Genomic DNA, 27,022 nt, shown 5'->3' with positions numbered 1-27,022 from the left:
TTTTTTTTTTTTAACGTGGTTACTGGTTACTAGAACATTTAAAATGACACACGTGGTACTCATTTTATTTTTATTCAATCCTGCTCTAGGGAGGATGATGTTCATGAAGCCACTGGTTAGAGGCCCCAGTTGCACCTGAGAAAGCAAGGTGCGACCTAAGCCCCATCTCTGCCAGCTCTGTGAGAAATGGGGTGGGTGGGTTGTGATTGCTAGCATCTCTGGGGGGTGATGGAGGCCAGGGACTGGGCAGGTGCCCTGAGGGTGCTGGGGACAAACAGCCATCCAGTCCCTGGGGTCCTCCCAGCAGAGCACAGTGTAGCTGTGTGCCCCCTTCCAATGCCGGGAAGCCAGCAGCTCAGTACTTGGTATTCTGCATGGATTTTGTGACTGACACAGCAATTATAGGTTTTTGCATTGTTTATGCCTCTCCAAAAGTATAGCTGAGTGCTTTGAACCAACGGCTAGAAGACGCTCCACTAGGTTTCATTACAATGTGTAGTTGTATTCACCCTTTCAGGCCTCTTGGACCATTGGTACCTCACACAGCTTTAACACTATTCACTTTTCTCATAATTAAATCACTGATTGAATTTTTAAAAAAGAAAGAAAACCCAAATTATTTTTCTAAACAGTGATCCATCATGGCTTGGGTTCATTAACATAAAAGCCCCCGACTCTGTCGCTCTACGTTTTTCTGCTCTGATCTAGGGCTTTGTAGCTGCCTTGGTGCCTGGCTGGCCTGGCCTCCAGCTGAGAGATGGAGCCTCCTGCCCTGCCCCTGCCCAAGGCTCTGCTGGTGTTCTGGCTGGTGACATTCCTGCTTCACTCTGGGTGGCTGGATTAATAAGAGGTTTCTCCTGCCTATTCACATGTTCACAGCCCACGAACATTCCTCCTGCTCTGGGTACCTTTGCTCAGAGTTGAGCCAAATGTGTGTGTGTGTGTGTGTGTGTGTGTGTGTGTGTGTTTGTGTAGATATTTTTCCTTCCAAATGACACAAAATTCACAAAATGCTGAAATTAAGTAGCTCCTCTCTGGATCTTCTGATTGAAAAATCAATGGGAATGGAGCATTTCTCACACTCACTCCTCCCCTGAGAGGCTCAGCTCCAGCACAGTAGGCTCCTCAGGTGTCTCATCAGGGGCTGGCTCCTCTGACTGGAGATGAGCAAGCGAATGCAGGCCAGGCTCCCTCTGTGTGGGGGCCAGGCACACAGAGCTCACCCAGGAAGCTTCCCTCAGGCAGAAAAACTCACTCCGGTGGGGCCTTCTCTCCACCTCCCTTCAGCCTGAGATGTCTTTTTGTTTCACCGTTAAGACTAGGGCTTTATTGCAGATTCCCATGAGAGAGCAAACTGGTGTCTTAAATTCACATCACGGAGCAAGTGACCAATCATACCTCCCCTGAGGAAGCCTTAGCAGAGTTGTAAAACTAGGACTAATAATAATAATAATAATAGCAAACACTTCTATAGCTCTTACCAATTTCTAAGACTATTCTAAATGTGTAAATAGGTTAACTCGTATAACATATCAACTCTTTATTTATTTATTTAATTGAAATATAGTTGATTTACAAGAGTGTGTTAGTTTTAGGTGTACAGCAAAGTGATTGTTATATACGTATATATATATATATATATATATATATATATATATATATATATATATATTCAGATTCTTTTCCATTACAGACTATTACAAGACACTGAGTATAGTTCCCTGTGCTGTACAGTAAATTCTTGTTGTTTATCTATTTTACATATAGTGGTGTGTATCTGTTAATACCATACTCTTAATTTGTCCCTACCTGTCTTTCTTTCCCTTTGGTAACCGTTAGTTTGTTTTCTATGTCTGTGCGTCTGTTTCTTTGTTTGTTTTAAATTTTATTTATTTTTAAAAATATTTATTTATTTATTTTTGGCTGTGTTGGGTTTTCGTTGCTGTGTGCAGGCTTTTCTCTAGTTGTGGTGAGTGGGGGCTACTCTTTGTTGCAGTGTGTGGGCTTCTCACTGCGGTGGCTTCTCTTGTTGCAGAGCATGGGCTCTAGGTATGTGGGCTTCAGTAATTGCAGCATGCAGGTTCAGTAGTTGTGGCTCCCGGGCTCCAGAGCAAAGACTCAGTAGTTGTGGCACACAGGCTCAGTTGCTCCACAGCCCGTGGGATCCTCCCAGACCAGCGCTTGAACCTGTGTCCCTGCATTGGCAGGCGGATTCTTAACCACTGCACCACCAGGGAAGTCCCTCTGTTTCTGTTTTGTATATAGATTCATTTGTATTAGTTTTTAGATTCCACATGATATCGTATAATATCTGTCTGTCTTTGTCTGACTTATTTCACTTTAGTATGATATTCTCTTGGTCCATTCATGTTGCTGTAAATGTCAATATTTCATTCTTTTTTATGGTTGAGTAACATTCTCTCTCTCTATCTCTCTATCTATCTATTTATATATGTATATACACACACACCACGTCTTCTTAAACCAATCATCTGTTTTGGGGCACTTGGATTGTTTCCATGTCCTGCCTGTTGTAAACAGTGCTGCCATGAACATTGGGATGTGTGTATCTTTTTGCATTTTGTCTTTTCTGATTATGTGCCCAAGAGTTGGATTGCTGGATAATATGGTAGCTCTATTTTTAGCTTGCGGAACCTCCATACTATTTTCCATAGTGCTGCACCAATTTACATTCCACCAACAGTGTAGGAGGAATATACAAACTCTTTGAGGTAATTAAATCCCAGTGAGATAAGTAGCAAGGCCAAGACTCAAATTTGCAAGTGCCCTTAACTCATACATTAGGCGGGACATAAAAGCACATGGTAGCTGGAACTGGGATTTTGTGGTGCTGTCAGGACTGTGGAGCTTCAGAATAAACTCTGCAAACCCCTCAATGTGGATGGAGGTTGGATTCTGTGGGAATGTTAGAGGGGTGTGGTGAGAGGGGCGGACCTGGCTGATTATTTTCTGGCAATATTTAGGCCAGAAAATGGTCATTTCTCCCCTTCAATTAGTAAATGTAGGGCACTTAGAAAACTGTGTCCTAGAAAGCCATGTGTTAAAATCCAACATTTGAATCCAACAATTTTAATAGATTTCATGGTTGTGATAATTAGACTGCTGGGAGTAGGAGTACAGTGCTTAATTAATGTTGATCTTTTTAAAAGAAAAATTCAATTGTTAAAGAAAATACAAAAGAAATTGAAACTTGAAATTACCATAAATTAGTATTACCCCCTTTCTGGAGTAGCTTGCCTTGCAAAATCTTTTTCTTGGTATTTCCTGGGGGAGTTTCCTTCAGTCAGACTAGGTAGGAAAGTGGAGTCCTGTGTGGCTTGCTAGGAGGATGGAATTCTGCAGTCCACAGATTGTGGGGATGGGGGTGGAGACATTGCAAGGATCTATCTCTATCCTCAGTCCCCAAATGGAGACCCACATGAACCACCAGGCAGGTTCCCAGGTGCTAAGTGCACTTCATACTCTCTATATCACTAAAAGAGGCAACAACAACACACCCACTTAAATTTCAAAGGGCATCACTACCCTGCCTGCATTAGCCCATCAGCACAGCCTCATCCCAATTTTCCCCTCATCATCTTCCTTCCCCTTTCTAATAGGATCTCCAGAGTGATATGTCTAAAACAACAAAATAATCTCTCCAAACTTTTCAGGGAGCTCACCACCACCCTCGTGATAAAGCGTACTCCTTAATAGTATGTCTAAGGAGCTATCTGATCTGACTCTGTACACTTGCCTGTCTCATCCCTCAACACTTGTCACATATGCTGGACTCCATCCAGCTCAATACACTTGTGCTCAATCTACAAGTTACTTTTTACTTTTACTTTTCCCTCACCCAGTACTGCTGGTATTGCTGGTTCTACCTATGGATATATTTCCCATCACACCACTTCTCTTTTTCTCTACAACCACCAACTGTGTTCATGCTACTGTCATTTCTCTCCTGGACCACTAAGGTAACATCCTAATGGATCTTCCTACAATCCTTTCTCCACCGAGCATCTGTCTAACATATAACTCCCCATTTAAAGCTTCCCAAAGGCTCCCCATGCACGTGGAATGAAACCACGGCCTCCTGGCCCCTCATGAGATTAGCCGACCTACCTCACCTCCAACCACTCTCTCCTTTGCTCTCCACACTCCACACATGTTGGCCTCCTTTCTCTTCTTCAAATTGGTCTATTCTCTCTTCTTCAAATGGACCAAGTACTCTCTGCCCTCATACCATTTCCTATTTTTGATGTGCTCTTCCCCAGCTCTGAGAGGACTGCTGACCTTTATCCTCTAGGTTTTGACAAAGATGTTTCCTGACCACTGTCTTAATATGTAATCCTTCCAGCCCTCATCTCCATACTCTCTCTCTCATCACAGGATTCACCACAGTCTGTACTTAACTGCTCTATTTTTGGATTCCTCATTATTTTCCTTGAACTCTCTGAAGGCATCTGGCCTGTTCACTACTGCACTCTTGATGCCTAGCTCAGAGTGGACCTTGATAAACATTTATTAAAGAATGAAGGAATGCTGGACTCTTAATTTTCCCTTTGCTCCCTGCTCTTTCTTCTTCCAGGCCCCTGGGCCTGCTACTGCACTCTTCCTCCCCCTTTAGGCCTTGACATCATTCCCTTGAGAAGTCTTCACTGATTCCTTCAGCTTAAGTTAGATGTCCTTGTGTGTGTTCCCACCCCAGCTGTATGCCCTCTATCAAGGTGCTTATCACAATTCATTGTCCTGGCCTGCTTGATTCTCTGCCCATGAGCTCAGTAAGTGCAGGAATTCTAGCTGCCTTCCACTTTGTTGTACCTCAGAACCTGCACAATGGCTGGCACACAGTATGATCCCATGAATCTAGACCATTGTGCACAATGTCTCTGGTAGGTAATATTGCTTTTTGGTGCTCATTAAATTTTATGCCCTACATCCTTTGACTTTCATACTTGAGCCACTGAACTCAACTCTTGTCTTCTAAAGTGCTCCTTTTCCTCAGAAAGCCTACTGTAGCAATTGTTTCTCCTTCCTTCATACTTTATTCCTGATCATTGGCCCCAGGAAATCTCCTGGGTACAGTATGAGCCATAGGAATTAGCTTTGGTCCTGAAAGAGTACCATCCCGGAGCAGGTAGGCTGAATCCATCTGTGTATCTAAATTCACCAGGTGTATTGCTGTGTGATAGGAAGAATGTAAATCCCTTGGTCTCTCTGTGCCTGCCTGAAGTATAGTTCTTTGGTGGTGTTCTTTTCTGTACAAGAGAAAAAGATAGCTCTTGCCTAAGAGAAGAGTATGAAAAGGAGACTAACTCCATGTGGGGTTTGTATGTAGTATTCTTTTTTTTTTTTTTTTTACATTTTAAAAACATCTTTATTGGAGTATAATTGCTTTACAATGGTGTGTTAGTTTCTGCTGTATAACAAAGTGAATCAGCTATACATATACATATATCCCCATATCCCCTCCCTCTTGCATCTCGCTCCCACCCTCCCCATCCCACCCTTCTAGGTGGTCACAAAGCACCGAGCTGAGTTCCCTGTGCTATGCAGCTGCTTCCCACTAGCTATCTATTTTACATTTGATAGTGTATATATGTCAATGCTACTCTGACACAGGGAGGGGGAAGTGTAAGCTGGGATGAAGTGAGAGTGTATGCAACATTTCTGAGGACTTTTGGGGTCACTTTGTAAAGTCAGAGTTATCAAAAAAGAGTTTATAACTTTATGGTTATATGCATATTTTCTCGGACTAACACCTCTTTAGAGAACTACCTCTTTCCCCATTATTCTCAGTCCTTGTGGTCCAGGTGGTGTTCACTCCATCTCCCGGTTACAAGGCATATGACTCACACCTGGCCAATCAGGGTACCATCCCTGGTCAAGTGATCCAAGACAAACCAATTAGAGCCCTCCCAGGACTTCTGCTGGAACTTCTGGTAAAGAAGAACTATCTTTTTACTAAAATTAGTTTTGTGAGGATGGTGTAAGTCCACAATTATTGGTAGTTGTCTTTGCTATCATGTGGATGAAACTGCTTAGGGAGAATCCATTACTGAGGAGAGTAGAAATAAGAAATGGAGAAACAGAGTCCCTGTGACTTTGTCTGAGCCCCTGGATTCATACCCAAAGATTGCATTTCTTTTTGTTATTATATTTTTACTTAGACTAGTTTGAATTGGATTTTTATCATTTTCAACCACAAGAATGCTGACTAATATAATGGAAGTCTTATATCAAAAGGACACATGACACATGACAAAGCAAAATATGTCAGTTAGTAAACAGATAATTAAGCTAATTCAAGAAGAGACTATTTACAAAAGTGTGGATGAGGTGTAGGAAAATCTGGGACCAGCTGCATGGAGAGCTCTTATCACCCCCAGATCCTAAGGGAGAAAGGGAGGGAGCAATTGACAGAAACCAGAAAGGAGAGGGCCTGTAGGGAAGCTCTCCTTGAGATGAGTGGTACCTCTATTGATCCTGAGTGAGGGGGCCACAAGATGCATAACCTGACCTTGCTTTCCTCCTTTGCTGTGCTTCTTGGCTGGGAAGCAGAGGATATGGGAACCTGCAGTCTTTCACCAGAGAGCTGGGCAGAAAGGATGGTGAGCAGATCTGGAGGAGCCAATGGAAGATATCCAGCCCACATGTAAACCTGCAGAAGAGCCAGGGGAACAACTGGCCCTGAGTGTGATGCTTTTACACAAAGAGAAGGTGGAGACAGTGAAGCAAAACCATGAAAAAGTGTGTGGAGCTAGTTGATGAGCAATTAGCATGCAACATTTGTGGATATCTTGTTGGTTCCTCTGATTGTGTAAAACAAAATCTATTGTACATATGTTTGCAAGTATATACGCTTTTTGTAAAATCTTACAAGGTGAAGCAGGTTAGGGTTTTTTTTTCACCATTGATGAAAAATAAAGTACATATGTGAATTTACTGCCTTTTTCTTAACCAGGCAAGTATGCTGAGACTTGTGGTCTAAAATATGGAGAATAAATAATGATAATGGTAATGCTTAACATTAGCTGAAGGCTTCTTATGCATCCACTTTCTTATACAATTGTCACAAAATATCAAAGGGCAGGTGCTTTAATTTTTCCCTATTTTGCAAGTTGAATAATCTCAGTGGAGTGATAAAACTTGACAGACATTAGTGGTGGAGGTGTATGACATGGAGCCTGAGGTTGTGGCCTCTCTGTCATTCCTTCTAGCTCTCTGGTCAGAGAGCTTTGGCTGGCTCATCCTCTGTGTTTTACCCAAACTGGTTGTGAACCATTCTGCTCAGACACAGCCAAGCACCTTGAGAAAGCTGCTAATGGTGGGCTCCAGGAGAGGAGATCCCTTTAAAATCCATAAAGCATAATTATGTCAAGATCATGACCCATTATATATATGATGCCATCTCATGACACCGTGCCTGACTGTCACTCCAGTGGAAAGGGCCCTCTGTAGTCTCTCTCCATTATCTCCAATAAAGTGAATCTATACCACAGAACACTTACATTATTAGTACCTTGTGATACTGTCTGAGTTTTTCAATGAAATAAAAATGATTATAAATTAAGTGGAACTGCTTGTACCCTTACAGGGAATATATACACGCTTAACCTTCTTGTTATATCAGTTGTTATAATCTATTCAAGCATCACAGGAAAGGGTGAATACAGAGGAAATAAATGTGCTTAGACAGGAGGTGAATAGTGAGCAGAGTGCAGCTTCTTCCTGCTTCCACGCACAGCCCACGGCCTTCTCATTCCCACTGGTCCCAGGAATGCTGCCGAAATATGTTCCTTTTGACAGTTAATTGAAGTTTTACTCATCAGCAACATTACCCATGGAAATCAAGTGTGAAGCTAGAAGGTGGCAGAAAGAAGCCTGCTATTTTGATCTTTGAGGGAGTGTTTGATTCTTATTCTCCTGTCAGGTGTGTGCATTTACATTTAAATATCTGGGAACAGTAGGTGTTTTGCTATTCACTACTGAAGACACTAAAACATTGGTAAGCATTCCAGAGAGACCACAGGATGGAATGAAGAAAGCTTTCTACCAGGAACAAAGGGCTTTGGAGTCCAGCCACTTCTCTGCTCCACAAACTCCTGATCTGGACAGGCCACTGACTGTCAGACCTCAATTTCCTTGTCTGTGAAATGGAGATGATTTTAGCTGCCCTGTATTCCCACTGCAAGGGGCTATACTGGGAATAGAGTGAGATAATAATAGAGAAAACACTTTGAAAAGACAGAGTGAAACACAAGGTATTATTCCTGCTACTCAACCCTGACTTCAGAGAGTTATTTTGAGAAAAATGTTACCAGTCACTAAGGAGCAAGGTGGGGGTGAGGGTTGGTGAGTGAGCAGAGCCTGTGCTCTTAGCTGCCTGTGGGATGGTCCTGGCTGAGTTAAATCTCTCTAAACCTCAATCTCTTTATCAGTAAGAACAGGATTATCCTACCTAATAGGCTTGTTTTAAGAATTTAATAATAACAATAAAGGCTGACTTTTATTAGTATATTTGCTATATACAAACTTAAAAATGTAAATGATCATCAAGTCACTCAGTCTTATTCCATTGTACCTTCTGGGTTTCATGTCATGCCTTTCCTCACTCCAAGATTATAAAACATTAAAAAATGGTTTCTTTCATTACTTATATGGTTTTTGTTCATTTAGCTCATTAAACCATCTAGGATTCAGTTTTGTTTATGGTGCTAGGCATATGGTCTAAATTTAACTTTTCCTGAGTGGATGGCAAATTGTTGCATGTATTTCTTTACCCTACCAATTGGGAAGGTCATCTTTATTACAAGCTAAATTTTCACATGGATCTGTTTTTGGGCTGCTAACTCTATTCCATTGATCCCTTTTGTTGCTTTTGATGCCAATACCACTCTGTAGAAATTATCATAACTGTAATACATTGGACAGATTTTGTGACATTATTCTTTATTTTCCCTCTGGAATGCTGCCATATTTTCCTTTCCAGAGGAATCATAGCATTTTGTCTTTTTCCCGGGGCATACTTCTCAGCATGCTGTGAACTGTCATTGTCCATAAAGTTGGCTTGAGTCCTGCTGTCTGTAAGCTCATCATAGGCTGTACCTCACTCACATATCTCCACAAATGAATAAATGCAGTTCAGTAACTGCTTGTTGAATGGAAAATGCTCTTTGTAACAGCAGGCAGCTCCTGCCTCTTCTAAAGAGGAGATTGTGTTTCTGGTCAAGTTTGCTGCCATGTGCTGGATTTTTACCAGCCCTCCTGTTTGGAATCTAGCTCTTTTCATGGTGTCACACTGCCTGCTTACCATTTTCTCTCAGGCTAGATGTTGGAGACCTACACTGAGGTCCTATCAATGCTATTCACCATTCTGGGGGCCTGAGCAAATCCCTACATCTTGCTACACGTCCTGGTTTTTGCAGCTACCTCCTGTCTCTGGCTCTGTGTAATACAAAATAGCCAGTGTCTGACTAGTCACAGGTGTGTGCAATTTCCATTTAGTGACTTGCTTAGTTAAGAGCTGAAAACTGAGTCTGAAATTTCTCATTCCGAGTTGCTTAAAACAATAACACAACGACAACCAAAACTCTTTCATAAGAAACAAACATGAAAAAACTAATTATATGGCTTCCCACGACCTGTCCTAACACAACTATTTTTGACAGTGAATCTTTTGTGGTAAACTACCAGGCTTGTGAGATGGAACAGGGTGTGCAAGGGTCTTGGGTTGTCTCTACCAATCCCAGCTTATAAATGGGGATTCCCTTGGCCACTTGATTTCAAGGATTGGTGAGCTAGTCCCTGAAAATAGTAAGGCCTCTTAACGTAAATTAGATATTTCTCTGAGTTGCTTCTTTTACCAGGAGGACCCTAAGGTCAAGATGAGTGTAGACCATTGGGTTGGCCTTGTGGGTCTAAATTCTAGTTCTTGGAATACAGCATATGGAAGGTACCCTCATAACCTCCGAAAGGTGGCATTTTGCTCTCTTTGTCATTTCCACTAAGTTCAGATCTTTAAAAAAAAAAAAAAATCTGTCCTGTTCCCAGGGAGGTTGCATCAGCAATTTGGCAGAGTAAGAGATACCAGCCTTTGTCTCCCAACAAAAAACCAAAATTAGACAGATATCTATAAAAGCAAATAGCCCTGGGGGGGCACAGGAGTCCAAATGAGAACCTACATTGAAAAAAATATATATAATAATAATAAAAAAATTTTAAAGATAAAAAAAGAATCTACAGCAACACAATGGAGCAGAAAATGGAGAATAACACAGAAAAAATTGCTAGGGACATCAGCTTAGAAGAGATATCTAAAGAGAGCTAGGAACAAAGATGAAGCATAGGGACGCTTCAGCATTAACCACATGGCAGGTGCCAGTGGCCTACTCTGCAGAGGACCCCTGTCAGTCTTTTCTGCTGAGGACCTCAACAGGCCTTATGACAGCCTCAGACACATGCAGTTTTCACAGCAGAGGAGCCCATAGTGTTCATTGGTGTGGACCTTAACAGCTGTTCCTTGTGCACCCTCACTTAAGATCCCAGCACTGAGATTGCTTCATGTGCACCTGAGCTCCAGACCCTGGCTCTGTGACTCTTCTGCTTGCATCCAGACTGCATGCACTCCAGACTCTGGCCCTACAGTTGCTCCATGTGCATCTGCATCTCAGGCACCAGAGCCAATACTGCTGCAGGCTAGCTGGCACCACAGACCTGAGAATCACTATTGCCCTGCATGTTCCTATGCTCCAGATACTAGCTTCATGGCTTTTTGGAGCACCTTTGTGTACCTCACACATAATTGACTCTGTGGACTACCTGGTAACCTAGACTTTGGAGCCACAATTGCTCCATGAGTGCTTGTGCTACAGTCCCCCGCTCCGTGGCCACTTCATATGTACCTATGCATCAGACACAAGTACTATCAACACTTCAAGGCTGTCCACAATCTGGACCTGGTGCCAAGAGGTATACCCTCAGCTGCAACATCCCCCATGGGAGAAAAAGAGATCAAGTTGTCCCTAGCAGCCTTTGCCTCTGAAGACCCCAAGCCTTTGCTGCTACTGCAGACAACTGTAGCCTTCGTCATTGAGGATGCCTGCAAATTTTTCCAATGCTAACCTCAGCTGACAGAGTTGTATGGAGACTGTACCACTAGGTATTCCCTGGAGTTGCCACACTCTACTCAGCTGACACCTTCACACCCACTCCCAGGCTTCCGCACCAAAACCAGTCCATAAAGTGTGGAAGAGGTGACTGCTCCATCAAATGTGCAGACATCACACACAAGACTAGAAGAAACACAGAAAATCAAGGAAAAATGACAATACCAAAAGAACACAATAATCTTCCAATGACTGATTCCAAAGAATTGGATATCCATGCATTGCCAGACAAACAAAAATTCTAAATAACTATTTTAAGGAAGCTCAGTGAGCTACAATAGAACACAGAATGACAACAAAATCAGGAAATCAATACGTGAACAAAATGAAAATTTCAACAGACAGATGGAAATTATAGAAGAACCAAAAAGAAATTCTGGAGATGAAAAATACAACAGATAAAATGAAAAATGCAATAAGGAGAGTGCACAATGGCTAGCCGGGAGGGAGTCTGGGAGAAGTCTGGAGCTGCCAAAGAGGTAAGAGATTTTTTCTTCTCTCTTTGCTTCCTGGTGCGTGAGGAGAGGGGATTAAGTACACCGCTTAAAGGAGCTCTAGAGACGAGCGCGAGCCGCGGCTATCAGCGCGGACCACAGAGACGGGCATGAGACACTAAGGCTGCTGCTGCTGCCGCCACCAAGAAGACAGTGTGCGAGCACAGGTCACTCTCCACACCTCTCCTCCCGGGAGCCTGTGCAGCCCACCACTGCCAGGGTCCCGGGATCCAGGGACAACTTCCCCGGGAGAACGCACGGCGCTCCTCAGGCTGGTGAAATGTCATGCTGGCCTCTGCCGCCGCAGGCTCGCCCCGCATCCGTACCCCTCCCTCCCCCCGGCCTGAGTGAGCCAGAGCCCCCAATCAGCTGCTCCTTTAACGCTGTCCTGTCTGAGCTTAGAGCAGACGCCCTCGGGCGACCTACACGCAGAGGCGGGGCCAAATACAAAGCTGAACCCCTAGAGCTGTGCGAACAAAGAAGAGAAAGGGAAATCTCTCTCAGCAGCCTCAGAAGCAGCAGATTAAAGCTCCACAATCAACTTGGTGTACCCTGCATCTGTGGAATACCTGAATAAACAACAAATCATCCCAAATTGAGGAGGTGGATTTTGATAGCAAGATATATTATTTTTTCCCCTTTTTCTCTTTTTGTGAGTGTGTATGTGTGTGCTTCTATGTGAGATTTTGTCTGTATAGCTTTGTTTCACCATTTGTCCTAGGGTTCTGACCATCCTGTTTTTGTTTGTTTGTTTGTTTTTTACTTTAAAAATTTTTTCTTCTCAATAATTATTTTTTATTTTAATAACTTTATTTAATCCGACTTTATTTTATCTTCTATCTTTCTTTCTTTCTTCCTTTCTTCCTTTTTTCCTTCCTTTCTTTCATCCTTCCTTTCTTCCTTCCTTCATTCCTTCCTTCATTCCTTCCTTCTTTCTTCCTTCTTTTCTTCCTTCCTTCCTTCCTTTCTTCTTTCCTTCCTTCCTTTCTTCTTTTCTTGCTTCCTTTCTTCCTTCCATCCTTCCTTCCATCCTTCCTTCTTTCCTTCCTTCCTTTCTTTCTTTCCTTTCTGTTTTTTCACCCTTTTATTCTGAGCCATGTGGATTAAAGGCTCTTTGTGCTCCAGCCAGGTGTGAGGGATGTGTCTCTGAGGTGGGAGAAACAACTTCAGGACAGTGGTCCACAAGAGACTTCCAAGCTCCATGTAATAGCAAGTGGTGAAAATCTTCCAGAGGTCTCCATCTCTACACCAAGACCCAGCTTCACTCAATGACCAGCAAAATACAGTGCTGGACACCTTATGCCCAGCAACTAGCAAGACAGGACCACAGCCCCATCCATTACCAAAGAGGCTGCCTAAAATCATAATAAGGCTACAGACACCCCAAAACACACCACCGGATGTGGACCTGCCCACTAGAAAGAAAAGATCCAGCCTCATCCACCAGAACACAGGCACTAGTCCCCTCAAACAGGAAACGTACTGAACCCACTGAACCAACATTAGCCACTGGGGACAGACACCAAAAACAACGGGAACTACAAACCTGCAGCCTGCAAAAAGGAGACCTCAAACACAGTAAGATAAGCAAAATTAAAAGACGGAAAAACTCACAGCAGATGAAAGAGCAAGGTAAAAACCCACCAGACCTAACAATTGAAGAGGAAATAGGCAGTCTACCTGAAAAGAATTCAGAATAATGATAGTAAAGATGATCCAAAATCTTGGAAATAGAATAGAGAAAATGCAAGAAATGTATAACAAGGACCAAGAAGAACTAAAGAGGAAGCAAGCAATGATGAACAACATAATAAGTGAAATTAAAAATACTCTAGATGGGATCAATAGCAGAATAACTGAGGCAGAAGAACGGATAAATGACCTGGAAGATAAAATATTGGAAATAATTACTGCAGAGCATAAGAAAGAAAAAAGAATGAAAAGAACTGAGCACAGTCTCAGAGACCTCTGGGCCAATATTATATGCACCAACATTCGAAATATAGGGGTCCCAGAAGAAGAGAAAAAGAAAGGGACTGAGAAAATATTTGAAGAGATTATAGTTGAAAACTTCCCTAATATAGGAAAGGAAATAGTCATTCAAGTCCAGGAAGCACAGAGAATCCCATACAGGATAAATCCAAGGAAAAACACACCAAGACACATATTAATCAAACTGAAAAATTAAAAACAAAGAAAACATATTAAAAGCAACAAGGGGAAAACAACAAATAACACACAAGGGAATTCCCATAAGGTTAACAACTGATCTTTCAGCAGAAACTCTGCAAGCCAGAAGGGAGTGGCAGGACATATTTAAAGTGATGAAGGAGAAAAAACTACAAGCAAGATTACTCTACCCAGCAAGGATCTCATTCAGATTCGATAGAGAAATTAAAACCTTCACAGACAAGCAAGAGCTGAGAGAGTTCAGCACCACCAAACCAGCTTTACAACAAATGCTAAAGGAACTTCTCTAGGCAAGAAACACAAGAGAAGGAAAAGACCTACAAGAACAAACTTGAAAGAATAAAGTAAATGGTAATAGGAACATACATATCGATAATTACCTTAAATACAAATGGATTAAATGCTCCCACCAAAAGACACAGACTGGCTGAATGGATTAAAAAAAACAAGACCCATATATATGCTGTCTACAAGAGACCCACTTCAGACCTAGGGACAAAAGTGAGGGGATGGAAAATGATATTCCATGCAAATGGAAATAAGAAGAAAGCTGGAGTAGCAATTCTCATATCAGACAAAATAGACTTTAAAATAAAGACTATTACAAGAGACAAAGAAGGACACTACATAATGCTCAAGGGATTGATCCATGAAGAAGATATAACAATTGTAAATATTTATGCACCCAACATAGGAGCACCTCAATACATAAGGCAAATACTAACAGCCATAAAAGGGGAAATCAACAGTAACACAATCATAGTAGGGGACTTTAACACCCACTTTCACCAATGGACAGATCATCCAAAATGAAAATATATAAGGAAACACAAGTTTTAAATGACACATTAAACAAGATGGACTTAATTGATATTTATAGGACATTCCATCCAAAAACAACAGAATACACATTTTTCTCAAGTGCTCATGGAACATTCTCCAGGATTGATCATATCTTGGGTCACAAATCTAGCCTTGGTAAATTTAAGAAAATTGAAATCATATCAAGTATATTTCCCGACTACAACGCTATGAGACTAGATGTTAATTACAGGAAAAGACCTGTAAAAAATACAAACACATGGAGGTAAAGAATACACTACTTAAAAACGAAATGATCACTGAAGAAATCAAAGAGGAAATCAAAAAAATACCTAGAAACAAATGACAATGGAGACACGACGACCCAAAACCTATGGGATGCAGCAAAAGCAGTTCTAAGACAGAAGCTTATAGCAATACAATCCTACCTTAAGAAACAGGAAACATCTCGAACAAACAACCTAACCTTGCACCTACAGCAATTTGACAAAGAAGAACAAAAAAACCCCAATTTTAGCAGAAGGAAAGAAGTCATAAAGATCAGATCAAAATAAATGAAAAAGAAATGAAGGAAATGAAAGCAAAGATCCATAAAACTAAACGCTGGTTCTTTGAGGAGATAAACAAAATTGATAAACCATTAGCCAGACACATCAAGAAAAAAAGGGAGAAGACCCAAATCAATAGAATTAGAAATGAAAAAGGAGAAGTAACAATGGACACTGCAGAAATACAAAAGATTATGATAGATTAATGCAAGCAAGTCTATGCCAATAAAATGGACAACCTGGAAGAAATGGACAAATTCCTAGAAATGCACAACTGCGAAGACTGAACCAAGAAGAAACAGAAAATATGAACAGACTAATCACAAGCACTGAAATTGAAACTGTAATTAAAAATCTTCCAACAAACAAAAGCCTGGAATCAGATACTTTCACAGGTGAATTCTATCAAACGTTTAGAGAAGAGCTAACACCTATCCTTCTCAAACTCTTCCAGAAGATAGCAGAGGGAGGTATACTCCCAAACTCATTCTTTGAGGCCACCATCAACCTGATACCAAAACCAGAAAAAGACATCACAAAGAAAGAAAACTACAGACCAATATCACTGATGAACATAGATGAAAAAATCCTCAACAAAATACTAGCAAACAGAATCCAACAGCACATTAAAAGGATCATACACCATGATCAAGTGAGGTTTATTCCAGGAATGCAAGGTTCCTCCAATATACGTGACTCATTCAACGTGATACACCATATCAACAAATTGAAGGAGAAAAACCATATGATCATCTCAATAGATGCAGAGAAAGCTTTTGACAAAATTCAACACCCACTTATGATAAAAACCCTGCAGAAAGTAGGCATAGAGGGAACTTTCCTCAACATAATAAAGGCCATATATGACAAACCCACAGCCAGCATTCTTCTCAATGGTGAAAAACTGAAACCGTTTCCACTAAGATCAGGAACAAGACAAGGTTGCCTACTCTCACCACTCTTATTCAACATAGTTTTGGAAGTTCTAGCCACAGCAATCAGAGAAGAAAAAGAAATAAAAAGAATCCAAATCAGAAAAGGAGAAGTAAACTTGTCACCGTTTGCAGATGACATGACACTATACATAGAGAATCCTAAAGATGCTACCAGAAAACTACTAGAGCTAATCAATGAATTTGGTAAAGTAGCAGGATACAAAATTAATGCACAGAAATCTATGGCATTCTTAAACACTAATGATGAAGAATCTGAGAGTGAAATTAAGAATACACTCCCATTTACCATTGCAAGAAAAAGAATAAAATATCTAGGAATAAGTCTACCTAAGGAGGCAAAAGACCTGTATGCAGAAAATTATAATACACCGATGAAAGAAATTAAAGATGATACAAATAGATGGAGAGATATACCATGTTCTTGAATTGGAAGAATCAACATTGTGAAAATGACTCTACTACATAAAGCAATCTACAGATTCAATGCAATTCCTATCAAACTACCACTGGCATTTTTTACAGAACTAGAACAAAAAATTTCACAATTTGTATGGAAACAGAAAAGACTCCGAATAGCCAAAGCAATCTTGAGAACGAAAAATGGAGCTGGAGGAATCAGGCTCCCTGACTTCAGACTATACTACAAAGCTACAGTAATCAAGACAGTATGGTACTGACACAAAAACAGACATATAGATCAATGGAACAGGATAGAAAGCCCAGAGATAAACCCACACACATATGGTCACCTTATCTTTGATAAAGGAGGGACGAATATACAGTGGAGAAAAGACAGCCTCTTCAATAAGTGGGGCTGGGAAAACTGGACAGGTACATGTAAAAGAGTGAACTTAGAACACTCCCTAACACCATACACAAGAATAAACTCAAAATGGGTTAAAGACCTAAATGTAAGGCCAGACACTATCAAACTCTTAGAGGAAAACATAGGCAGAACACTCTATGATATAAATCACAGCAAGATCCTTTTTCACCCAACTCCTAGAGAAATGGAAATAAAAAGAAAAATAAACAAATGGGACCTAATTAAACTTAAAAACTTTGCACAGCAAAGGATACCATAAACAAGACCAAAAGACAACCCTCAGAATGGGAGAAAATATTTGCAAATGAAGCAACTGACAAAGGATTAATATCCAAAATTTATAAGCAACTCATGCAGCTCAATAACAAAAAAACAAACAACCCAATCCAAAAATGGGCAGAAGACCTAAATAGACATTTCTCTAAAGAAGATATACAGATGGCCAACAAACACATGAAAGAATGCTCAACATCATTAACCATTAGAGAAATGCAAATCAAAACTACAATGAGTTATCATCTCACAACAGTCAGAATGGCCATCATCAAAACATCTGGAAACAATAAATGCTGGAGAGGGTGTGGAGAAAAGGGAACCCTCTTGCACTGTTGTTGGGAATGTGAATTGATACAGCCACTATGGAGAACAGTATGGAGGTTCCTTAAAAAACTACAAATAGAACTACCATACAATCCAGCCATCCCACTACTGAGCATATACCATGAGAAAACCGTAATTCAAAAAGAGTCATGTACCAAAATGTTCATTGCAGCTCTATTTATTATAGCCAGGACATGGAAGCAACCTACGTGTCCATCAACAGATGAATGGATAAAGAAGATGTGGCACATATATACAATGGAATATTACTTAGCCATAAAAAGAAACGAAATTCAGTTATTTGTAGTGAGGTTGATGGACCTGGAGTCTGTCATACAGAGTGAAGTAACTCAAAAAACAAACACCATATGCTAACATATAATATATGCTAATAATGTATATATGGTATCTAAGAAAAAAAATCTCTTGAAGAGCCTAGGGGGAGGACGGGAATAAAACACAGAGCTACTAGAGCATGGACTTGAGGATAAGGGGTGGGGGAAGGGTAAGCTGTGACGAAGTGAGAGAGTGGCATTGATATACTCTACCAAACGAAGGGTGGATAGCTAGTGGGAAGCAGCTGCATGGCACAGGGAGATCAGGTGGTTTGTGACCACCTAGAGGGATAGGAGGGAGGGAGATGCAAGAGGGAAGAGATATGGGAACATATGTATATGTATAACTGATTCACTTTGTTGTAAAGCAGAAACTAACACACCATTGTAAAGCAATTATACTCCAATAAAGATGTTAAAAATAATGCAATAGAGAGCATCAATTGCAGACTTGATTGAGTAGAAAAAAGAATCTGTGAACTCAAAGAAGGAGGAGAAAAATGGAGGAAAAAGAAAAAAGAGTGAAATTAGTGAAGAAAGCTTACATGAATTATGGGACCCATTAAGCAAAAAATACTTGCACTTTGTTTGAAGGAGAAGAACTACAGAAAGAGGATGAAAGTTTATTAAGGAACTGGTGTCTGAAAACTTTCCAAGTCTGAGGAGAGATGTGGATATCCAAGTACATAAAGCTCATAGGTCCCCATACAGATTCAACAAAAAGAAGACTTCCTGAGACACATTGTAATAAAACTGTCAAAATTTTTAAGAGTGATTTTGAAAGCAGCAAGAAAAAACTCTCATATTATTATAAGAGAACCCCCTGTGAGGCAATTACAAATTTCATAACAGAAACCTTGCAGGCCAGGAGAGTGGGATTACATATGCAAAGTGCTGAAAGAAAGAAAAAACTGCCAACCCAAAGTATTTTACCCAGCAAAGCTGTCCTTCACAAATGAATGAGTAATAAACTTTCAGACAAACAAAAGCTGAGGGTGTTTATCACAATGGGACCTGCTTAGTAAGAAATACTAAAGGGAGTTATTTAAGCCAAAGTAAAAGGACACTACTTAGTAACATGAAAACATATGAAAATATAAAACTCTCTGGTAAAAGTAAATATATTAATTCATAATACTGTAATTATTGTATATAAATCACTTAACTCTAGTGTAAAGGTTAAAGACAAAAGTATTTTTAAAAACATTATGGCTAAAATAATATGTTATGGCTAAAATAATATGATATACAATATAAAAAGGTGTAAATTGTGACATCAAGAACGTGAAATGAGGTTGATGAAAAATAAAAGGGTAGAGATTTTGTATGCATTAAGTTCTTAATAACCTTAAGAATATAGCTTATACACTATTATAACTATAAGATGTTTTATTTAAGCTTCATGATAGCCACAAAGCAAAAACCCATAGTAGACACACAAAAGATAAAGGAATCAAAGCATACCACTTTGGAAAATCATTAAATCACAAAATATATTTATAAATCATATTTCAAATAAAGGGTAATATCAAATATATATAAGGAACTCATACAATTCAGGAGCCAAAAATAAATAATCCAATTAAAAAATAGTCAAAGGAACAGAATAGACATTTTTCCAAAGAAAATATACAAATGTTTGACAGCTACATGAAAAGGTGCTCAGCATCACTAATCATTGTAGAAATGTAAATCAAAGCCACACACGTGTTAGGATCATTATTATCAAAAAGACAAGAGACAACAAGTGTAGGTTAGGTGTAGAGAAAAAAGAACCCTGTGTACTCTCAGTGGAAATGTGAATTGTTATAGCCATTATGGAAAATGATATTGAAGTTCCTCAAAAGTTTAAAAATAAAACTATCATATGATCCAGCAATGCCACTTCTGGTAATATATCTGAAGGAAGTGAAATCAATGTCTTGAAGAGCTATCTGCACTCTCATGTTCATTGCAGCATTATTCACAATAGCCAAGATATGGAAACAATCCAGATGTCCACTGATGGACGAATGGATAAAGAGGAGTGGATATATATATTATTAATGCATAAGAAGAAGGAAATCCTGCTATTTACAACAACATGGATAAACCTGGGAGGCATTATGCTAAGCAAAATAAGCTAGAAAGAGAAAGACAAATATTGTATCTGTTCTATGTGTAATAATAAAACAACAACTGAGCTCAAGGAAACAGATTAGAATGGTGGTTGTCAGGGACTAGAGGGTGGGGAAAATGGGGAGATGTTTGTCAAAGGGTACAAAGTTTTATTTACAAGATGAATAAATTTTGATGATCTAATGTACAGCATGGTGACTATAGTTAATAATACTGTATTGTATATTGAAATTGCTATGAGAGTAGATCTTAAGTTTTTTTCCGAAAAAAATGATGATTATTTGCAGTGATAGATGTGTTTGTTGATTAACTTGATTTTGGTGATCATTTCACAATATATATCAAATCATCACATTGTACACTTTAAACATATACAATTTTATTTGTCAGTTATACCTCAATAAAAAATATACCCCCAAATGCTTATGGTCCTGCAATTTCTAAGATTGGAGTCATTGGATTATGACATCTCAGAATATTATTTTTTATCTGCATTACTGCCCTTTTGCTTGACAATTTTTAATACTGAATAAATATTTTTATTTATGTTATTTTTAGAGATAGATAATGTATATGCATTAATTTTTTTCAAGTTGAGACAAACTGAGATGAAGTTTAAAAATTTATTAATTTTTTTGCTTTTCATTTGAAATAAGTCAGATGGAGAAAGACAATTTCTTTTAAAAAATTAAATCTAGTATTTCCCTCTATGACAGCAAACACCATTTTATCATTATAATTGGCTATTTGAAAGTGTGTTTGATAAAATATACAGTCTCAAAAATGATGCACTTTCATTAACTTTCCATTAAATAGTAGTGTTCAAGAAAAAACTTCCTTCATATCTTTCTCCTTTTCCTCTTCCTCTCCCTCCTCCATTTCTTCCCTGGCTTTATCTCTCCTACTCCTTACTCTGCATATTTCAGGAGCACATGCCCACAGTTAGTATGAAACAGATCTTCTTACTGAAAGCAATTCTATTTTCTAAGGGCTCAGATTAGATTTAAATGAATGGACACATCTGAACATCCCTTGTGAAAGTGTAAAAGTTTTATTTAGTCAAGTAGTTAAGTAAAGTAGTTGGGTTAATCTATGATCTTTGCATAGTGGGTCAAAGCAAATGGAATTTGAAAGAGATGTTTTCACTTAGAGCTGGTAGGAAAGCAGTTTTTCTAGGAAACCCAAGTGGATGCGATTTTGATGATGGTAAATTATAGTGATGATGATGATAGAGGATTTTCTGAGACTCAGAAAATGGTGACTTTATGATGTTAAGACACATGTAAATTTTACTCTTTGAGCTCCTAAAATACAAACACATAGAGGACATGGTCTCTTTCCCCAGGAGGTAAGTTAGACACTACTATAAATTCACCGTGTCGAGTGGTATATAGTGAAGTGTTTAGTGATCAATGCAGGGGCAGTTATTGTATGTCTTGGGGCCAGAAGAGGCCTCTGGAGGAAAGAAGAACATTGGGATGGGCAGGAGGTGTGAGGCCACCTCTGTGGACTCTGGCATCTTCTGAAGAGAATGGGGAGCAACTTGAAAAGGACAGGCAGAGAGAGGTTAGCATCACGACCCTGGAGTGCACAAACTCCTTTAGCCCTAAGGCCATCTGAAGGGTGGTGATAACTGCCTAGGTACTTCTTCAACTAGGGAAGGGTAGGAGAAGGCATTTTCAGGGACACTGGGAGAGAGGAAAAGAGGTCAGTAAAACAAAAGTTCTGGAAATTTGCCAAGTCTTTCAAAGTCCTCCCTCCCCCACCCTGCAAAACAAACAAACAAAAAACCAACCGTTCCATGGCAATGCCAGCATTTAACTGCTTAGCTTCAAGGAGCCAGGTTTAACACTCATGGAAAAGGTAATCTTGTGCTCAAGGGCCTTTCCTCATTTGCCCGTCCCTGTAGATTACTTATTTGTGATTCAATCTTAATTCTCATTTTTCACTTGTAACTTACTGTGAGTGAAGTCAGAGCCTTTGTCACATGATGGGGATGCAGTAAAACAGTGCCTTTGGATAATGAAAGAAAAATGTGCTGCATACTTAATATGTGTTATGCAATGTGCAGGGCAATTTATGCACAGTACCTTCTTTAATCTTCAAAACAACTCAGTAAGGTAGATTCTACTCTCTCTATTTTATAAGGAAGGGGACTTTATGGTTAGCACCATGCTCATGGAGTCTTACACACTGTTTGGGGATGGCTGAACTGTTGTCCCCTGCAGTTCTATCTCAGCAGTTATACAAAGAGAGGGAGAAAATATGGGCAGTGACAGAGGACTTAATCCAGAGGAGACTTCTATTTCAGGTATATATTTTGGTACGTATTAAAAACCAGGCTGGTTTAAGCAATACTGAGAATTCATTGGCTTGTGTAATTGAAAAATACAGTTAGTTTCACTTCAGGGATAGTTTGATCCAGCCTCAGACAGTATGCCCAGGATTTACTTTCTTTATTTATTTCTTGTCTCAACTTCATTGATGTTGGCTCCATTCTCTTGATGGTTCTTTCCTCATGGCTTCAAGATGACTGTCATTAATTCAAGAGCTACAGCTTTCTTTGCATTTACAGCAGAAAAGAGGTAGCCAAAGATAAATTTTAGGCTTGACCTTCACTGACCTGATTTAGGTCTAATGCCCATCCAAGAATCAATCACGGTGGCAAGGAGAAGGGATATACTGTTTGGTTAAAGCCCATTATTGTCATCCTCTGGGGCTGGGGGGTTGGGTCAATATTTCCCAACTGACATGGAGTGAGAATGAGGGAGGTATGATTACCCAGAGGTTCACTTCATTAAAAGAAGGGTGAAAGAATGATGGGCAGCCAGAACAACTGGTATCAACTACAGGCATGAAAAGATGAGCTCACTGCTGGTCCCACCAAGCTGCTGATAAGGTTTTGGGGGCTTGCTTGAAACATGGAATTTGTTATTAGAGGATGAGCCTACATTTTCTCCTTCAAATTGTTGGACAAGCTCGGTCCTTCTAGCTCTAACAGTGAACACATTGAATTAATACATTACATGAGTTTTAATTATGTTTTGCAGTTTTCATATGTGTTGTCCTATTTGCTCAGGGATTCTGACTGCATGGAGTCTGGCTGGGTGCAGAGAAAGTGGGGTGAAAGCAGGAAGGGCTTCAGGCAGCAGACCTCTGGAAATGTGCTGTGAAGGATGGGCTCCTCTCATAGTCTATTTAGTGTTTTCAGTTCTGACGCTGGCTTAGGCTTCTTTGCAGACTTCTCACCCCAAACAAATTCTCATAAACCCAAGTTAATGCAAACAGTGTTAGGAGGGCCTCTGAGTCTTTGGCTGTTCGAAGGGGCAAACGCTGAAATGTGTGGATGATAATGTATCCAGCTCTCAGTGAATACTTTCCTGTAGGGATCAAGGAAAGGAGGAAAAAGCTAGGCTAACTACCTTGGGATGGAGATGGGGCACAGGTTGCTGCCCTGTCCTGGCAGCCTTCTCCCCTGTACTATATCTCGTGAGCTTGCCTGCCTCTAGGATATAAGTGCTGAGATGATGATTCCTACTGAAATTTAATTTAAGTTTCTCCCCTGGCATCAGGCTTTCTCTACTACTTATTTACGTATGCTCTGCAACTTGTTTCTCATTACTGCTAAAAACTTATTAATAAAAATGTTCTTAGTTTCTGTATTTAAGAGTTTAATTATTTCAGCTCAGAGAGCAAGAGTGTTCTTGGATTTCTTTCCCTCTGAGTTACTGAAATGCTTTCTTGGAACCACAGTCTGTTCTAGGCAGGAAAGCTCTGGTGGATTCTCTCTCTCTCTCTCTCTCTCTCTCTCTCTCTCTCTCTCTCTCTCTCTCTCACACACACACACACACACACACACACACACACATTTATGTGACAACAGCATTAACACTTGACATGGCCAAGAATTGTTCTAAACACTTTATATAGAAGAATCTCTTTAACTCTCTTAACAAGTCTAGGTACTACCTAAGTCTAGGTAGGTATTATTATGAGGAAACTGAGGCATGAAGAGATGAAGTAACTTATCCAAGGCCACACCATAAGTACTGAAGCTGGGATGTGAACCCAACTGCCTCATCCAGGTCATTTCACCATAGCAGAGGCTGTCGATGTCTTACCTGTATCCTTGCATGCTGACTCAACCCAGGACTTCCTACTCTTTGCCTGAGGGCTTTCTTGGCCACTAACCTACTTGGGTCACAAGCAGACTGGCTAGAAGCTCTAAGAATTTTTGCCCCCTGGAACATCCCTTAATTAACGATGGGCAGAAAGAGTATCAACATTCCAACACTCTTGTCCATTGGGCTGGAGAATTCTAAGGCATGCTGTCTACATCATCTCCCAGAGGTATCCAATGGGATGGGACGCCCATTTGCTCATAGTGATAACCTACTCACTAACACACTTTCTCCCCTTACCTTCTTCATTTCCCTGCTTCCCTGTTATCTGAGATTTCCTCCCAAATATACTACTGGTACCCAAATCTTTGTCTCAGTCTGTTTTGGGGGAAACCTAGCTTTAGACACTGACAATTCTTTCTACCTCTGCTTTGAATATTTTTAAATATTTCATGTTTCGATTGTCTGACTCCCTTCGAGTCGTAAGCAGGTAATCTAATAATTCCGTATGGTAAACTGTAAAACTGGCCACAAATTATGCACCTTATTTGCCATGTAACTTGTTTTGTCCAATGGCACATTAACAAAAAGTGACACAAGCAGAGACTTGAGAAACAGTTGTGCATTGCATCTCCATCTCTTGCTGTTGTTGACCCCTGAGGCTACCATGTGAATGAACCTGAGCTAGCTTGCTGGAGGATGAGAGGCCACATGGGGGGGGGGGGGGACTTGTCTCTATCCTGAGTGAAGCCATCCTAGACCATCCACAGATGATAGAGTCCAGCAGAGATCAACGAACCTAATCTGGACCAGAAGAACCATCCAGCCAGCCACAGAATAATGGGAAATGATAAACATTTGTTGATCTAAACCAGTAAGGTTTGGGCTAATTTACTATGTAGCAAAAGCTAGTTGATACGTTTCCTTGATGTTATTAGTAAGTGTTGAGCCAGCTGGTCCTGTCTATTGTCCTAGTGTTATGACCTGCCAAGCTCCATGATCTGTCTGGGTAGCCTTGGAGGAAAGGCAAATGTCCTTTAAGCATATTTTTTTGAGAGATAACACACCAGCATGGGTGTATGTTATACCTTATTAATTACTTCTAATATGTTTTTAAAATTTTCATTTTCAGGGTGGGCTTGTTGATTTTCATGCCTGGCCAATCATCTGTAGATAATGGTTTTGTGGTCCTGAAATTGCTATGAGAAGTGGAAAGTTGGGTAACTTATAACAATTAGTTACAAGTCTCATCCCCTTGGAGCATCCATGGGTCACCAGTCTTTCCAGTCTCCATTTCCATATCATCTGGAAAAGTTCAATGAATCTTACATACATAAGTTCCAATAAAGCTTAGAACACATGCATTGAGAGGAAGGCTTTGTTTCTGACAGTGCCAGAAATGTGGGTTTAATTTTCACCAGCAGCAAAAGTAATTTAAATTACTTTGAGATTCATGATCTAAGTTCCTCTGGCAACATGTCAGCCTTCTAGCTTTTGACAAAAGTGTTTACAAATGTGTTAGCAATCAGTTGGATTTGTGTGCGCCATAGTAGAAGGAGGAAGGGAAGAAGCAATGAAAAGTGACTAGGAGACATAGAAGAGCAGGGAGCAGTATCAGGAGTCCTCTTCATTTGAAAGACTTTATCCAATTAGGAAAACAAGTCCAGGAATTCTCCCTCTGGAGTCACACTTGCATTTGTTTTGTTTTAGATCCCCTGAGACCATAGTGTACAGAAGAGAAGGATTTTTGGTATCTCCATTTTCCAGTGCATTTCTCTGTCCCTCTGCTTCATTCTCTTCACCTCACACCTGGAACAACCCATTCAAACTTTGGAAGATTGGTTGAAGCTAACAACTGACCAGTGTAATTGTAGTAGTGATGAACCACATAGTGTACTTGGATATAAACTATAAGACATCTAAGCTGAGTGAAAGAGGAAGCTTGGCTTAGGGTAAAGGTATTAAATTTGGTGAAAGACTGAACTAGAATTCATTTCTTTCTCTCCCAACCTTTCCTGGTACTTTCTGCCTCTGACAATGGACAAGAGGTTGTGTGTTGGTGACTGTGCCTTCTGTTCTGAGTCAGAGCACACTTGATGAGGTCTCCTCCAATAGAAATGTGCACTTCCCCAGAAAGGCGACATAAGTGATGAAGCAGGATACTAGTAGGTGAATTCCACATTTTAGGAATAAACTCTTTCCCAATCTTATTGACTCAGGCAACTTCCTCAGACTACCTTCCTATTCACCAGTTTTGACAGAGAGGTGGGGACCAAAAAACATGTCAATTTCCTTTTATCCTTACAATAGAGTAAGTGTAATGACAAATGCCAATTGGCATTGGACAACTGACACTGGAAGACAGTTGGGAGTGCCCAGGACTCTTCATCTGGAGGGCTCAAGGTCAGCTGGAGCTAGCAATTTTTGTAGTCGAGAAAGAATGTGGGCCCAGTGTTTATAAATGCTTTTTTTAAAAGAAGATAGAAATCTGGATTTTTGATATGAAAAATATGTTTAATTTTTAAAAATTAATTAATTAATTTTATTTTTGGCTGCATTAGGTCTTCATTGCTGCGTGCTGGCTTTCTCTAGTTGTGAAGAGCAGGGGCTTCTCCTCTTTGTGGAGCACAGGCTCTAGGTGCATGGGCTTCATCAGATGTGGCACACAAGCTCAGTAGTTGTGGCACACAGGCTCTGGAGTCCAGGCTTAGTAGTTGTGGTGCATGGGCTTAGTTGCTCCACGACATGTGGGATCTTCCAGGACCAAGGCTCAAACCCATGTCCCCTGCAATGACAGGTGGACTCCCAACCACTGTGCCACCAGGAAAGTCCCTACCT

This window comes from Kogia breviceps, chromosome 18, assembly GCF_026419965.1.
Source record: "Kogia breviceps isolate mKogBre1 chromosome 18, mKogBre1 haplotype 1, whole genome shotgun sequence".
NCBI classification, from domain to species: domain Eukaryota; kingdom Metazoa; phylum Chordata; class Mammalia; order Artiodactyla; family Physeteridae; genus Kogia; species Kogia breviceps.
This window is presented reverse-complemented; position numbering follows the sequence as displayed.